General features: G+C 37.0%; 1 protein-coding gene across 1 annotated transcript in view; it reads left to right on the top strand.

Moving 5' to 3' along the window:
- The window catches only part of BCAR3 (BCAR3 adaptor protein, NSP family member), a 110,206-nt gene that overhangs the window by 12,847 nt on the left and 81,922 nt on the right, over window positions 1–15,437 (top strand). The window contains exon 2 of the mRNA XM_075098148.1: window positions 1,447–1,553. The gene's annotated coding sequence lies outside the window, so the exon portion shown is untranslated. The remainder of the gene's footprint in view (window positions 1–1,446; window positions 1,554–15,437) is intronic.

Here is a 15,437-nt window from a genome sequence, read left to right as displayed (position 1 = left end):
CCAAAATTACAGAGAGATCTGGGTAGGTGTTTACACTCAGATAGAGGCTCAGGGACATTTCAGTCAGATTTAGATACAAGCAGCCTTTATTCAATAAGCTTCCTACAAAATTATCACTTGCTCTTGTGAGTGTTGTGATTACAAGGTATTCTATTGTCTGTGTACAAGTGGGAATATGGCTTCTTAATTTACCTTCACGAACTAATCCTATTCAAGGCTAGTTTGGAAGGGAAATGGGTGCTTTTTGTGTTTGGCATGAATTGCTATGTAATTGGTATTAGTTACATAGAGCCCTTACGTTTTTTGCCTGACAGGTTTGCATCTTGGTTTTCAGTGATAGCTATTTACTAGAGGCAGTTGTATGTTTTATGTTACTTATCAGAACGCGAAAGGATTGAAACAGCATTTGGTTAAAGTGTGAGAAAAGGTATCTCTAGGCAGGCTGGACAAGTAACATTCACGCTGAGTTAAAATGGAATAGCAGAATCTGGCAGAGGGGTTACTCTGGAATCCCTGGAAGATGTGAGAATACAGTGGAAGGGCCAGGTGAACAACAGACGGGGCAGAGGAGAAACATGCAGACCTGGGCTATGGGGAAAGAGGGTGTGCTCATGAAACTTTGGTAGGGGGTTGGTTTGGCTTGAGATTGTTCTTTCAGGGTCTTCACTCCTGCAGTGTAGAATGGAGTTGGGTTGAGTGTGCAGCCAGTCCCCACCAGAACATGATTAAATCAGTCCCCAACAGCCTGTACTAGTTTGCTTCTTTGTGAAATTAGAAGTTCAGATTGTTTCATAGTCTCTTACCAGTAGCCGTCTGGTTAGGATCAGTACACCTGTGATTGAAGAAAAATCACCTGGATAAATAATTGCAAAGTGATGCAATTACACATCTAGGTTTTGAGAGAATAAATGTTTTCTGGGCAGGTACACAGCCTAGGTGAGTGGGGAATGATCTGGACTGAAACTCCTAAGTGGCTTCCATAATCAAATAATAATAACACATGATAAAATATAACACAGTACCTGGAGTAGATAAGTTTACCTCTCTCTATTGATCTGTTTAGCTCTGCACTGGTGGAGGGTGTTTTAAACTTGTGCATAGCTTAACACTGATGTAAGCACATCAATTTTGTTGTTGGTTGGGGGCAGTTAAAGTTCTTCCAGTTTATAAGTCAACTTTTTTTGAAGAAAATTTTTGTAAGAAATATTTTTTAAGAAATAGCCTGCAAAACTCTCACCTGAAAGTAGGAACTTCTGTATTTCATAATGGCTTGTTGGCACATTTTTCACTTAGTAGAGAAGTAATAATAGTAATTAAAAATAAGGTGTGAAAAAGTTCACTGGACACAGGATACAGCTTCTCCTTGACTTAGGGAGGGAGAAAAAAAAAAAGAGAAACTCCTTGCTCAGTTACTGTCAGTGTGATTCATCAGCTGCTGTCTTCTAGGCAGGTCCAGCTCCTGATTGGGCATAGGACTTCTCAAGGTGTGTCTTTTGCCAAGAAGCTTTTGCATTTTAAGAGCACAAAATAGACCATGAAAACCTCCTTCTCTGGTAAGAACTGTTGGATATATATTTATTAATCAGTACTGTCTTATTGTTATGAACAGTGTTCACTGGTTAATCACAAAGAATTAGGTGTGCTAGCAGCTGTTTCCAAACTAACTTTTTAGGGGTTTAAAATTTGGAAAGATCTTAATCTGGGATCTTAATTGTGGCATTTATTCCTCAGTATGCTAATACTGTTCTTTAAAATTCAGAATTTAAAAAATCTCTGATTATATAAGAGTGAGGGGTATTCTCAAATCCACAGAGAATAAGATTAAAATCTTTGTAATGTAATATTTTGAGAGATAATTGTTTATAGTAAGATTTTACATGGTCTGCATTTTTCATAAAAATTGTATGTACTACCTATTGGCAAGTTAAGTAACATAGGGAATCTTTCTTCTTGTGTTGTATAATATTCAGGGCAATTTTATTTTTTTCAGACATCTGAATTGGTTTAATATATTTTTTTGTCAATTTATCAGCCTAAATAATTTGGAAGATAAAATGAATCTTATTTTAACATATCTTTTCAGCTGCCTTTGAAAAAATAAGGAAGAATCTTGAAAAATACAATAATATGTTGAATAAATGTTTGTTTTGTAATTGATAGTTTTACTATCAAACGAAAAGATGCAACGATTGCTTTGAGAGACACAGAGGGATTGAAAAGATTGGAAACATGCTGTGTAAGCAAGTTTGCATGTAAATGTCTGTGATCTAATGCTGTTGCTGTATGGTAGAAGAGGCTTAGGAAAACAGCAGCTGGAATACCCAGTCGGTGCAATGTCTTGCTTTCCCACTTTTACATCAGTAGTGCTTAGAGCTTGCTTCACATGATTGTACTTGTTCCTACATTTGGAAAAATGTTGCAGTCATGGCACAAGCACCAGTTTCTTTGTGAGGGATGATACAGTGAGCCATGCTAAAAAGAGGTTCTCATTTTAATGTTGCAGTAGTAATGATCTTATTTTAGCAAATATATAACTGAAAACAAAGAACCTTTTAATGACACATAACTCATTTTAGCCAAAGAGATATTTAAGAAGTAACTCTTTTATCAAACTGCATCAAAAATACAAGGATTTTCTTAAGTATTCAAACAAAGGTTTCTTGCTATTAAGTTACATGGATTGGATTCTAGCACTTCTGCATATTTCTTGGGTTTGGAGCACGAATTTTGTGCTTTAGAATAATAGGGTCTTGTTCTTTATGTGTATCAGAAGTGTCTCAGCAGTTAATAATGCTACGGAGTAGATTTTTTCCTCAGAATTTTAGCTCTCAGCACCAGTCAACACCAGAGGGTGCCAAAGTGCAATACAATGTTCACAAATTCCTAGTAAAATAGTGTTATATACATAATATACCCTTTCTAAACGCTGTTGTTTTGATCTCTCTCAGCCTTTTCTTGTTTGCATGTTTGCCACTGAGATACTGTAATGCCAGGATGTCCCTGGTTCTAGGTTTCCTTATAGTGAGAGCAACGCATTCCTCTCACCAGTGGCTGGCACTGTCAAGTAACTATTTTTAAGTATGCAGATGAACTTTACTTAGCTACAGCAGTAATTTATGTCAGGTCCTTGTCGTCTTTGTCCTGGCTTTAGTTCTATGTGCAGGGGTCAGAGACTGTGGTTTCTATTTCCATATGCCACACTGTCAGCAAAGGAAGATGTTAGTAAGAACTTTGAAAAGCATTAGTCGTCCTTAGGCAAGACCTCATGGTGCAATTAATTTTCTAATTCCCTTATTTATGTGATGGTCTTGTCCTGGCTGAAGCTTTTAGGATCCACTCATGTTCTTCTGTGTAAGCCCATTTCCTCAAAGTCTTGCAGCTAGTGTTTTTCAACACAAGGGGAACCAAAATGCAAGTACTATTCATAGAGGCACTTGAATTTTATGAGCTTAGAAATTTGACTTTGAGAAATGAGATGTTGTGCCTTTGTTCCCTGGATGGCAAAAATTATAAGATATTCTGACTGAATGGCATGTATTTTTAGGTTGGTTTTACTTTCAAAAGATAAAGAATACCATTCGTTATAGTCCCTACTGCTGAAAAACTGCAATGTATTTCTGAAGTTGGTTTTAGTTCATGAAAAATCTAGGGGAAGATACATGTCTCTGGCTAAAGAATACTCTCAGACAGTACGTGTCAGGCTTGAGTCAAGGAAAATCATTCAGCAGTTTACAATCAGTATAACAGTGGACCAGATTAGTGAATGCCTTCTGTGTGCATGTGCATTTGATCAAGTGCTTGTAAAGAAGCAAATGCTGCTTTGTGTCTTCCTCTTTGGTCACACTCAGTAATAAAGTGAGTTCAAATAATAAACTGCCAAGTCCAAAATTACTGAAAGCAACCATTAATTTTTTTTCCCTGCCCCAGCAGCTGATTGCAACAACCAGTGCCAATGTTTAGACACTTACCTACCTGATTTGTTGCATTGAAGATACATGTCTAAGTGCATTATTGGTTCCTGCAGTAAATTACACCTCCAAATTGTGCAAGGATTGCATAATCCTTTGCTGTGGATTATATGATTAGAATTATAATTAGATGCCAGGCTAAGAACCCTTTTTGTCATATAAAAGTGTTTCTGAAAAGAAGGAAAATAATCTAGTCACTGTTGGAGTCTTTTCTATATATTTTTAATGAAAGGCCTGTCACTTTATTTGTCAGAGTAGTATCATCAGATTAGTGCTGCTTTCTTAACTGTGTCTAGTCTCATTTGATTCAAGCGTCATGGAATAAAAATAAATCAATGTAGCATATATTTGTTAGGAAATAAAGGAGGGGCAGTTAGCAAATCAGTAAACATCAGTTCGTCATGTTTAATTAGCTAACAGGGATTTTACGAAGCTATTAAGCAGGATCTGAACTAGCAAATTGGATGTAGGCTTATTAATTTACAGGGAAGGGCTGGTGTGGAAACTGGAAACTTTAAATCTCTGTTTTCCTTTGTATAGATGCTTTCTTTTTTAATTCAACAGAAATGAGAAAAAAGTTTGTCAGTGTATTTTTCAATAGCTCCTTCAATAATGTGAAGTGTTTCTTTTGGTCCCTTTCCACTAAGCTCAGGAATTGAAAAGGTTAAAATTTGCCTCCATCTTTGGATCATTTGCGGGAAAGAAAAGATCATAAACAACTCAAATTCCTTTACATATCAATATATAAAATGCAAATCAAGTGAACTTTGCAGTGTTAGAGCAGTGACCTTCAACCAGACTCTTGAGTCAAGAATTTCTGTTTCCAAGGCTTCTCATTCTTGCTGAGTGTTTTCCTGGCATAATGTATGGATCTTTTGTGGTGTGTTGTTTGCTGGAGAATGAATGAAGGCTGTCTGGCTCATTTATCCTACTGTCTCGCTTGGGATTTGAACTATGTTGCCAGAAAAGAAAGTCCAGTGCTCTCACTTTCCATTCTAATCCCCTCATCATTAGGCTTGCTAGAGCAGGTCCCTGTTGCACGAATATTTTTTCAACTATAGAACCTAGTGGTAGTTTTGCAGAGTCAGAAGTTGAGTGGTTTTGAAAAATAGCAAACGTTTACTGAATATTGTATGGTGCTGTTGGAGCTCTCCATCATCATAAACATTTTGTATCTTAGAATGAAAAAAAATGTATTTTTAATAATTTAATTTCACTTTCTCCAGACACTGTCTGTATTTTTTCAGTTTGGTCTCTTTTTGTGTTTTCCTTGTCTGAAACAGCTGAAATTAGGGCTATCTCTGATATATTATCATAACACTGATATAAAAGGTATAGTAGACTGAAAAGCATTGTGGTTTTTTGTGGGGTGGGCTGGGGTGCTTGTAGGTTGTTGTTTGTTTGTTTTAAAAAGACTCACTTTGTATGCAGGCAGATACCATTTAAGAAGAAAAATAATATTATTAAATATAACTGTCTTGATTGCCAAATCAAGGAGATAGGAAATTCCTTGGAATAGATCATGGTTTTTTTGTTCACTACACATAAGACACATTGATAAGAGTTTATACATCATTATTAAAAAGCTTTCCTTTAAATATTATTGATTTGAATTTATAGTTAGACCCAAGAGGGGGTAATTTCAATTAGACCATTGAAATTGCACACAGGTTCTGTTTTAAATTGTATATTTATAGTGTAAGTACACTGATTTGTATGTGAAGATCCAGAAATATGGGTAAACATCTAATCTGGTGCACATTTTGTTAACAGAGTAAGGAACAAACTCCATTTCAAACATTTTTTAGTTGGGAATACATGAGACATTTTTTGTAGTAAAGAATGATCTTTTGTGCAATTATCTTTAACTGGATTGTATCACAGAATTGCCTTGTATTTATTAACCTCCTGTTAGGTCTGGAAAGCTTGCTAAGAAAATAATATAACCCTGTTTTGACAGAATGCACTTTTTAGACATAGTTTTTGGGAGAACAGCATAAATTCTTCTACATTTTTTCATTCCTGAATTAATTATCCAAGAAATGACAAGGCTATAATCTGTATAGTTTTATAACCTCATTAACTGATGTTATTAGAGTAAATGGTTATTTGTAACTTTAAAGAAAACCTATTATTACTTACCATAAAGTTTGGGTTTGATTTTTTTTTTTTTTTTAATTAGAGTTCCAAAATATCACTATGCTTCTACTGCATGTATGAGCTCGCTGGGGCATCTCTGCACCTCACATCACTGACCGATAGCTGAAGTAATTGTCTCAATCTGAGAACAAGAGTTAAGGAGCATCAACAAAGTCAGCACAGAGGAATATGTGGAAAGTTTGACATTCACCTGAAGGGAGGGCTGTTGTTATTAAGGCACAGTAACACTGGCCATAGAATAGCTGCATCTGTTCTCTAAAATGGTAGCTGAATATTCCATTCAGAAATCTTTGGTGTTGATCTCTGTAACAGTACCTATTTTCCCCAGGATGAGAGACATCTAGGATGATGAGCTTCTGAATAATAAACATTTAAATACTAAATACCAAGACGATTTTTAGAAATATCAATCCCTGTTCCAGAACCCCTAATTTCCACTGGCATCTCTGGTTGATGCTTGTATTTTAGAGGTATTATGTACCCATATCTGTGAGGACTGATGTCTTTGTGATTTCTTTAGAAATCAAGTCTGATTGTTTTATCTCTAAACAACTAACAAGATTTATAATCCAGATATGGCTTCAGATTTTTCTGAGCTGGCTGATTCTTTACTGCATTGGTAAAGGACCTTAAACCAGTTAGTTAAAGCAATTGTAAAATGGCATAACTCATCCTTCTGGAACATACTAAGCGGTGAAAATCCATAGGAAGCTTTGTGACACAGCAGATATTGTATAACCTGGAAAAAGTAGCAGAAACTTCAGTGTTTCATTACACAGTTAAAAGGTTAAAAATGGGGAGATTTTTAATCCTAAATGTCACTGTCAAGTACTGGGTTGATACATTTTAGACTGATCTGATGTTTTTAAATCTATGATCCATTTGCTTGTCTGAACCTCAGCTGTATTTCAGCAGTACGCTTTCCTGTCTTTTTCTTACTGTACATCACAACTGTTCAGAATATCAACACTTTGTAAAAAATCTCACACCTCTGCTGTTCACTCTCCATTAAGACCTGACAAAATAAAGCTAATCAAAAAACTGCCTTGAAGAAGGCATCACTTTACAGGGATTCAGTCAAAAGACAGCATACCAACTGATGCAGTTCAAGTATGGAGGGTTTTTTTTAGCAATGGGGAGGAAAATTTTTTATTTAAAAAAAATGGAAGCCTATTATCTAGCCAAGGGTGGATCTACTTCCAGAGAGTTAACGCATTTACAGACTCTTCCACTAGTAAAACTGTGCTATTGCATATGTAATGGTGGGACAAAAAAACACCAAGGAAAAATCTAGTAATTCTTGTGTGTCAGTGTTTTCTCTGATCGTGCTTTACTGCAGGCTTTCAGATCTTTGTTTTGGTCTGTGCTAGATTCCTGTTCTCTATTCTGTCTTTACGAGCTTCAGCTTAAAATTTTCGTGATGTCTTTTTGTCTGGCTGGTTTTAGCTTCTGTTTTTCTTTCTCTTTCCTGCATCCCATATTTCTCTGTCTGGGCTTTTCTTATTGATATGGAGTTATTTCCTACTTTTCAAAAATACTTTTAGAAAGACTTCTCTAGAAGTGGAGATGTCTAGGAACCTGTAAGAGGGAAAGTGAAAAGTAAAAAAGACAAGATGGTTTGAGGAGGGGGATAAAATAGAGTTGTTCACTTATATGTAGAGAGATGACTTGAGAGAAACTTCACTAAAATTAAAAAAGATCAGAATTAGGCAAAACAGTTTAGGAAACTTCTCACATTACTCTGTCCGTGCAGTTTGGGAAACATCAATAACCCCTAACATTTCAGTGAAGGAAGGAAGGGCTCTCAGAATCATTTTTCACACTGACAGGAGGCAGAAGTCCTCAAGTGCAGTGTTCTTGACTGGTGTTCCACTGTCTTTCTGTGTACAAGCTCTGTTTGTACACCCATGCCCAGCCATATCGTTAGAACTGAGAGCAGAAAATTTCCTTACGATGTTAAGTATCTTACGGAAATATTTCTTTTAATATATTAATACAGTCCTCCCACAACTACACACTTAGTACAATGCTGTGTTACAGACTGGTGTACATCAGATTTCTGGATATATCAGTTAATGTTAGCATGACTATTAAGATCAACATGGATACTTGTGCTAATAAACCTCAGGCTTTAACATGCAATGCTGTCAGTCTTGAAACTTGCTTACCCTCTTCTTCCAACAGAGAACAGACCCTCCTCCCCAGTGAGCCTAATCTGGGCTCCCTTTGAAAGCCTGCCTATTTAAACAAGCCCTCCAGGACAGGACTTGAGCTAGGTTCTGTTTTAGTTTCATTTTGTGGACTACTACTGCTGATGTAAAAGTCTGTGTTACCTTTGCATGCAGATTTACTGCTGTATTGTAAGCACTTAGAATGCCTTTGAAATTGGTGGAGTATAAATGAAGGTAAATATATCAAAGGAGAGCTGCTGTTAATACCGCAGAGTGTTGTAAATGAGCTGTTTCTGTAGTCTTTTGCTCTACTGATAAGAATAGGTAAAGCTTCAGACAGATACCAGAGGAAGGGTTTAATGAGTTAGACTTCAGAAGCACTGAAGGATTCCTTTCAGGCTGTACTTGATACAGCATAAAATTTGTGATGAGGAGTTTATCTGGTAATTGCAAGATTACAGATGTAACACAATCAAAGGCAAAGTAGTTCTGGAGGTGGAAGCTTCACCTGCAGTGCATTGGGTTTTTAATGCAATCTAAGATACACTTGTGGCAGTCCACAGGTGTTCAGATATTGGTGCAAATTCAGGGCTTGGCTGAAGCAATAAGCTTGGCTCTGAATCACAGCTGAGCTTCTGTAAGTTCCAGTTGAGAACCAAAGTTCTATTTAATGGTGTCCTATACTGCAGCAGTATGGATCATCTGGGCTCTGCAGGGGTGCGATATTATTGCAGTGGATTGCTACACAATATGGTGAGCAAGGCTGGAGGGCTTTCTGATGGAGAGGCTCAGTGTACGGCACAGTGTTGATGGAAGCTTGTTATGAGGAATGCTGCAGTACAGGGATCGGTAGGTAAGGAAAGCTCAGTGGTGATGACTGAGGAATTGGTAGAATCCACCCTCAAACCTTCATTTAAAGGTGGTTCATGGCTTGAATGCAATAACACTGCATCAAGGAGTAGGAGGGAAACAGGAAGGGACTGAAAAGAAATCCTGTGGGCTGTCTGCAGAAAGATGAATAAAACTGTTGTGTAGACAGACTTGGTAAAGCATGAAGTTTGCTAACACAAAATTAAGCAAAAATACTTGCAACAAATTTGAATTGGCATCGCAAGTTTAGACTGGCTCAGCATTTTGTGTTATCTACCTGTGGTGGTTTTTATCTGGCTCTAGGAATCCTGGCACTGCCTTTACCATATCTTCAAAGAGAAAGGAAATAGTTCTTTGTTTATCAGTCTTGCCCTGTGTTCACAAAAATACAACTGTGGTAGCATTTTTGCAACTAAACTCAGTTGATTCAAAGAAATTCCTGACTCACCACCAATGTTTTCTCTAACTAGAACCCAAATATCTTAACATTTCTGCTAGCTAGCTCTTTGGGTCCAAAGGTGTAGTAGAAAAATAAGCTGTTGCTTTTTGCAGATGCGAGCAGATGCTAGAATTTAGTAAGTAAAGGCCCTGTCTGGCGCCGACAGGCAGATTGACTTACTAAAAGTTGATGAGATTATGACACATACTGCTCCTTATGGCTGAGCTTCCCATAAAGCAGCTTCTGGACCGTTGCAATTTTTCGTTTAAGTTTTGATGATACTCTGAATTTTTTTTATTGCTAGCTATCTCGGTGCGAGTTACCTGGTCTTGTGAGTCATAGCCCTAAATGTCGTGTATGCAAGGACATCCAGTTTAGAGGAGCGAGAGAACACAAATCTAAAATTAAAATAGAATTTGGGTTAAAACAACATTTTTTCCAGCTTTGTGCCCAGTGCTCTATAGATTATTCTCACTGAATAAAATAGTTTATTTTAATAAGCCTGCGTATTTGGACTCGGTGATCTTAAAGGTCTTTTCCAACCTAAATGATTCTACGATTATTGATCATCTTCAGGAAATTCACTCTTTCTCTTTTCCTGTGTAATTATAGGTTGATTTAAAATAAACAGATCAGTGAGTGAGTTTACTTTCTGAGGGGGTTGAATTTACAACTAAATTATTTTTCATTTCAGACAAAGTTAATTATTTCTGTTCTTGCTTATTATGAAGCTTTATGAAGTGTATCTGGAGGTAGCCACCAGTATGTTACGTTCTGCTCTAAACCCCTAAATGGTTCTTATCACCTCATTATCTTTGCTAGGTAACATCTTAAGTGGTAGACGGTTTTGCCATTTAGTAATAATACTAGGACTTTTTCTAACAAAATATAATTTGCTACTATGTTGGTTTGCTATGTTGTATAAGGAAGAAATATTTGTATCTCAAAGTAATTTAGTTTACTGTAAAAAGTTACAAAATAAGCCTTTTATGTTACATGACAGCACCACGGCTTAGCAGGAATTTATTTTTCCTGTTCTCTTAGATCTTATCATTAAGTATATTTTGTCACTAGGATTCAGTTTGTTGGTTTTGTGAGATTCAGTACATAACTGGAACAGTTATAATCTAAGTAATCAATATGAAATGTTTTGTCTAGTGTCTGTTCCTCTTAATCCATTATTTAAATAAATAGAAGTAGTTTACATTAGGGGTTGTGCTTGAAATGGTAAAATAAAAGTCAACAAAACTGAGTGCGTAGATGGCTAGGGAAATGTGCCAGGCATGGCTTTGTAGCTTGGGGTACCAGACTCGTGGGGAGGAGGGAGAGGGAAGGAGGAGACAATTCCCATTGTTAACTACGCAGTTCAGAAGTTTAGAGCAGCCAGGCAGTAAGAACACGTGGACTTGAGAGCAAAGGCAGGTTGCAGAGTAGAGAGGCCGAAGACCACTAAGCTGTTGCAGAAAAGGAGAAACTAAGCTCAGATAAACTGAGACTTTTGTTCTAATCCATTTCAATGCAAAATCAGCTGGGTTTGCTTAAACCACCTTTATCTGTGTCTTAAGCTAAAAAGATTGATTTAGCACTGGCATATGTGGGGAGTGCCAGTACAGTCCTTTCTTCTGTTACGCTGCAGTGGACTACAATATAGGGGCATAATGGAGTATAACTTGAAAAGAGAGCATGTGTTTGTCCCTTGGTCATAATTTAGCAAACACACACCTGTGCTCTATTTTGTTGCTATTACTGCTGCCAGTTTGATTCTTATCACAAGTCTAATTTGGTAGAATAGAGAGCACTCAATTCCTAGAGTTAATTGTTCATGTGAGTATCGCCGCTTTTAAAAAAAGTTACACTATTTGTAGAACAACTTGAAAGAAAGACCTAAATTTACCATGACAGTTCAAGCACCAGATGGCAAATAAAAAGCATATTGTTATTAAACAAAAAATTGTGGGGCCTGAGTCAGGAGTTCTGTGTGTATGAAGTCAAATATTGTGTATGAGCAGCCTTATTAAAAAAATATGGCAGTCTTATTATCCCCTTCCTATTCTGAAGGGCAGAAGAGGTGAAGACCGATCTATGTTCTATGATAGAACATTTCAGAAACCTATTGCACTGTAGTAACTAGTAGTTAAAGAACTTGAGATAAGCTCTTTATTTGAGTGGTCCTGGATCTGCATGTTTTTAAAAAATGCACACTCGGGGGGTGGGGGGCAGATGTTTTGTTTGCTTTGCAAAAGAGTAAAATTTCACATTTTCATTTGCAATATTTCACATATCCAGTTTAGCATTTGACCATGCAAATGGTAGACTTGGTGCACTGGAGGTTAGTGACTTCTGGGTTGATAGGAGAAGGACTAGAACATTTTAAATTGGATTACAGTGAAATTTTAGCTTGGAATCACAGCTGTAATTTCATTTTCTCTTGATCCCCTCTCCCCACAGAGAGCTTAGCATGCTAGCTTTAACTGGATTTCTGATTATACGGCACATGCATTTGCAGTCTGTTACTGTTGGGTACATTATAGGCTCTGGCTGCTCAAGCTGAGAAGCAGCTGTGGAGTCGTTTCAACAGTGCATACTGGCTCAAGCTCAGCATTGCACTGATATGCTGCTTGTGATTGGCTTCAGGTGCGGGTAGAGTGAATTCCCATCTAGCTACCCAAGACCACATAGACATACAGAAAGAGGAAAGATTTAGTAGACTGTAGTGATCAACACTTTCTGCTAAAGGGCTTGATGATCTTAGCTCTATTTATTTAACTAGAGTGTGCATCACATAAACACACTTAAAAGTAGCCCTAGTCTTTAAAATATCTGCTAAGTTGCATGTACTGAATAAATTTGGAGATTTTTAGCATCTTTTCTGGTGAAGTGCTAGGTTTATTAATACTTGACCACCTGACGGCTGTCAGATCAGGTCACCTGCGGGGGACTCCAACCTGCATCAAGCACGGACATTTACCGTTTCTGTCAATCAATGCACATACACGCTACACTCTTCATGTTGACTTTAGGCTAGTTGTGGGAGTATGTACAATAACAAGTCTGGGCATAGAGTTAGGGAATTGCCAGTATTGTTGAAGTCTACAAGAGCAAAGTGACACTTTAAAAATTCTTTTAACTATTTTGCACTAGTGGAGCAGGTTCATGCCGGATCCGTGATCCAAGTGAAAGGTGAGGACATCTGCATGCAATCAGACCAAAAGTGTATCCGTCTCCTCATAGGATGAGCTTATGCTTAAAAAAGTGTTGTAAGAACATAAGTATACGGGGGTACTTATTACCCCAGGATATCACCACAGCTGCTGGTAGTTCATTGTGTAAGGATTTTCAGAGATTTGATTGTCTCTGTGTCTTTGCTTTAAACAGATTTTGATTTTGTTGTTTTGTTTTCTTTGCGCGTACTGCCTCTTAAGTTCATTTGTACTTTTGCTACACAGAACATCTGTGTTCCCCATTGAATAAGATTGTGTGAAAAACTGCTTCTTCTGTTTTTGAACTTCTGCTTAATAATTAAAAATACGTTGATGTTAAGAAGTGGAGAAAGTTGCACTTCAGTTATGGAAGGAATGTAAATGAAGGGTGGTTAGTCTATGCCTTCCATAAGGCAGTATATAAAGGGTGATAAACCACTGTCTTAGTTGTTTCTTGTAAGCTACTGGTGATAGGTATTGGCTACCTACCAACTGAAAATACCCGGTTTGACGCCTGACATAAGGATAAAGCAGCTCAATGTTTGTGGTATTATTTGTGAAACATCTGGAAACAGAACTGTATCACAAGGAGAAAACCAAATAGCTATATTCCATATAACTGAATTGCTCTTTCACAATAGTCTGAGTAGATGTTAAGGCATACACTTTAATTAGCTATGAATGATAATCTGCTGTGTGGTTACTGAGTTGCTCAGTCAGTATGTATTTAAGTCCTGATTGGTGTTTTGTAGACTCTTTATCTTTACATAAACATTGGCCAGAACAGCACATACAAGTGGAGTAATGTTTTGTGTTTGTGTCTCTGTAGTCTGTAATAGATTTGCTAAAGGTCAGACTGAACTAAAGATCCAGGTTAGAAGTGTCACTTCAGTCACTAGCCTGCCAACAATATTTATGCAAATAGTTTCTTTTCAAAGAATTCACTATCCTGAAGTCCTTCACAACAATTTTTCAAAATTTTACCAAAATATTTTGATTGTGATAGCTTAAAACAATGATTTGAACAACTAACATGAAGCAAATCAGGGATTAAAATAAATGAATGAGAGTATTGATAGTCTGGTCAGTACATTGTGTGATACTGCATATTCCCCCTATCTCTGTCTGCTCTGAGCTATTAGTGTAAAAACCACTCCTGTAGGCTCAGGCTGAAGAGCATGTGTAATGTCTGTGACTGAGCCCTTGGAGATGGAACTGGTTGAACAGAGTAGTCTATTCAGACAAATGCAGGGGATTCATTCACATGGAAATCATTCCTGGCACAGTTGATATGAAGTATGAGTGAAAGAGGAAACAAAAAGGAGCCACAGAGGGCTGTGCTCCCAGCACCAGCAAATCAGCAGAGCTTCATTGTTCACAATACGTGTGAGTTACTTTGCATTACACCAGTCTCACCCAAAGTTTTAAGACAAAGTTTTAAGTGGTGGGACTTAGTCCTATTGTAAAAGATTACTTTAAATTCATTTGAAACCTGATTCTCATTTATGTGTATAAATAAACCATGTTACAACATTGCAGCAGCAAACTTCAAAGTGAAGTGATTTTCATCTTCCTTAAAAGCCCATAGGTGTTTTTCTGTAGTACTGAAAAGTTGGATGAGTCTAGTTTATATCTGTGAAGAGGGTTGAAAAAATGCAGAGCTAGCTGGTACCAGCAAATGCTGGTATTGTACCTAGGAAATCTGTATTTTTCTGAATTTTGCTGTGTCAGATGTGCTTCCACTAGGAGGAGTTGTCATCATATTAATACTTAAGAGTATCATACTTGTGCTTTAATTATTCAACTAATTTGATGGAAAATACAATTACTTATAGTTACAATGTGAAATATCTATGAAGTTCACCTATATCTGGCTGGCTTGTACTTACTGCTAATTGGTATCAATATAAATATGAAAGGAAGCTTGCAGCTTTGATATCTTACAAGCAAACTTATGTTTGTCATTTGCATTTAGGACAAAAATTGAATGCATTTCTTAGAGATTAGAATTTATTTTGAATTTCATGTTTTCCATAGAATATTGTGATTACAACTCTGAAATTCTCAAGTTAATTATGTTTTAGTAGTCACAGTTAAGGGAAAAGCTTGAAATTAGATGCCAGGGTGTCTAGAAAGCCCAAGAAAGAGGTAAGGGGATGGGAGTTAATTCTCCTATGTGCACAGTCTTAGGGTTTTTTGTTTAGTTGTTTTTTGTCAATCAGTTGCAAATACTGATTATGACTTTAAAATGTGGTGGTTTAGAAGTTCTGATGGGACATGCTTTCATTTGTGTTTTAAATTCAATGTAATGCAGTTACTGCTTGGATTTAAGTGCTTCCTTTGCTCTGTTTGCCACTCTAGCGTTGCAAGACAGTGGTGCGCTTGGCGGTATGCAATTTTGCTTTGCTTCTTGTACTGGTTTCCAGTACTCATCTCTTTTCATCAAATCACAAAATATGATTCTAGTAAAACGTATATTTTGGTAGTTTTTCAGTAATACAGCTTCTGCCTATACTCCTGTGGGTTAGAGAGGCAGAAACCTTAATCAAGCCTGTCCTTTCATTAAGAGAAGGGGACTGCTTAAGACATACATCAACTTGATATGTTTAAAAGACTTTGTTCCAGAGCA

Source organism: Phalacrocorax aristotelis, chromosome 6, assembly GCF_949628215.1.
Source record: "Phalacrocorax aristotelis chromosome 6, bGulAri2.1, whole genome shotgun sequence".
In the NCBI taxonomy this organism is placed as follows: Eukaryota; Metazoa; Chordata; class Aves; order Suliformes; family Phalacrocoracidae; genus Phalacrocorax; species Phalacrocorax aristotelis.
The sequence above is the reverse complement of the archived record's forward strand: the minus strand, read 5'-3'. Positions and strand labels throughout refer to the sequence as shown.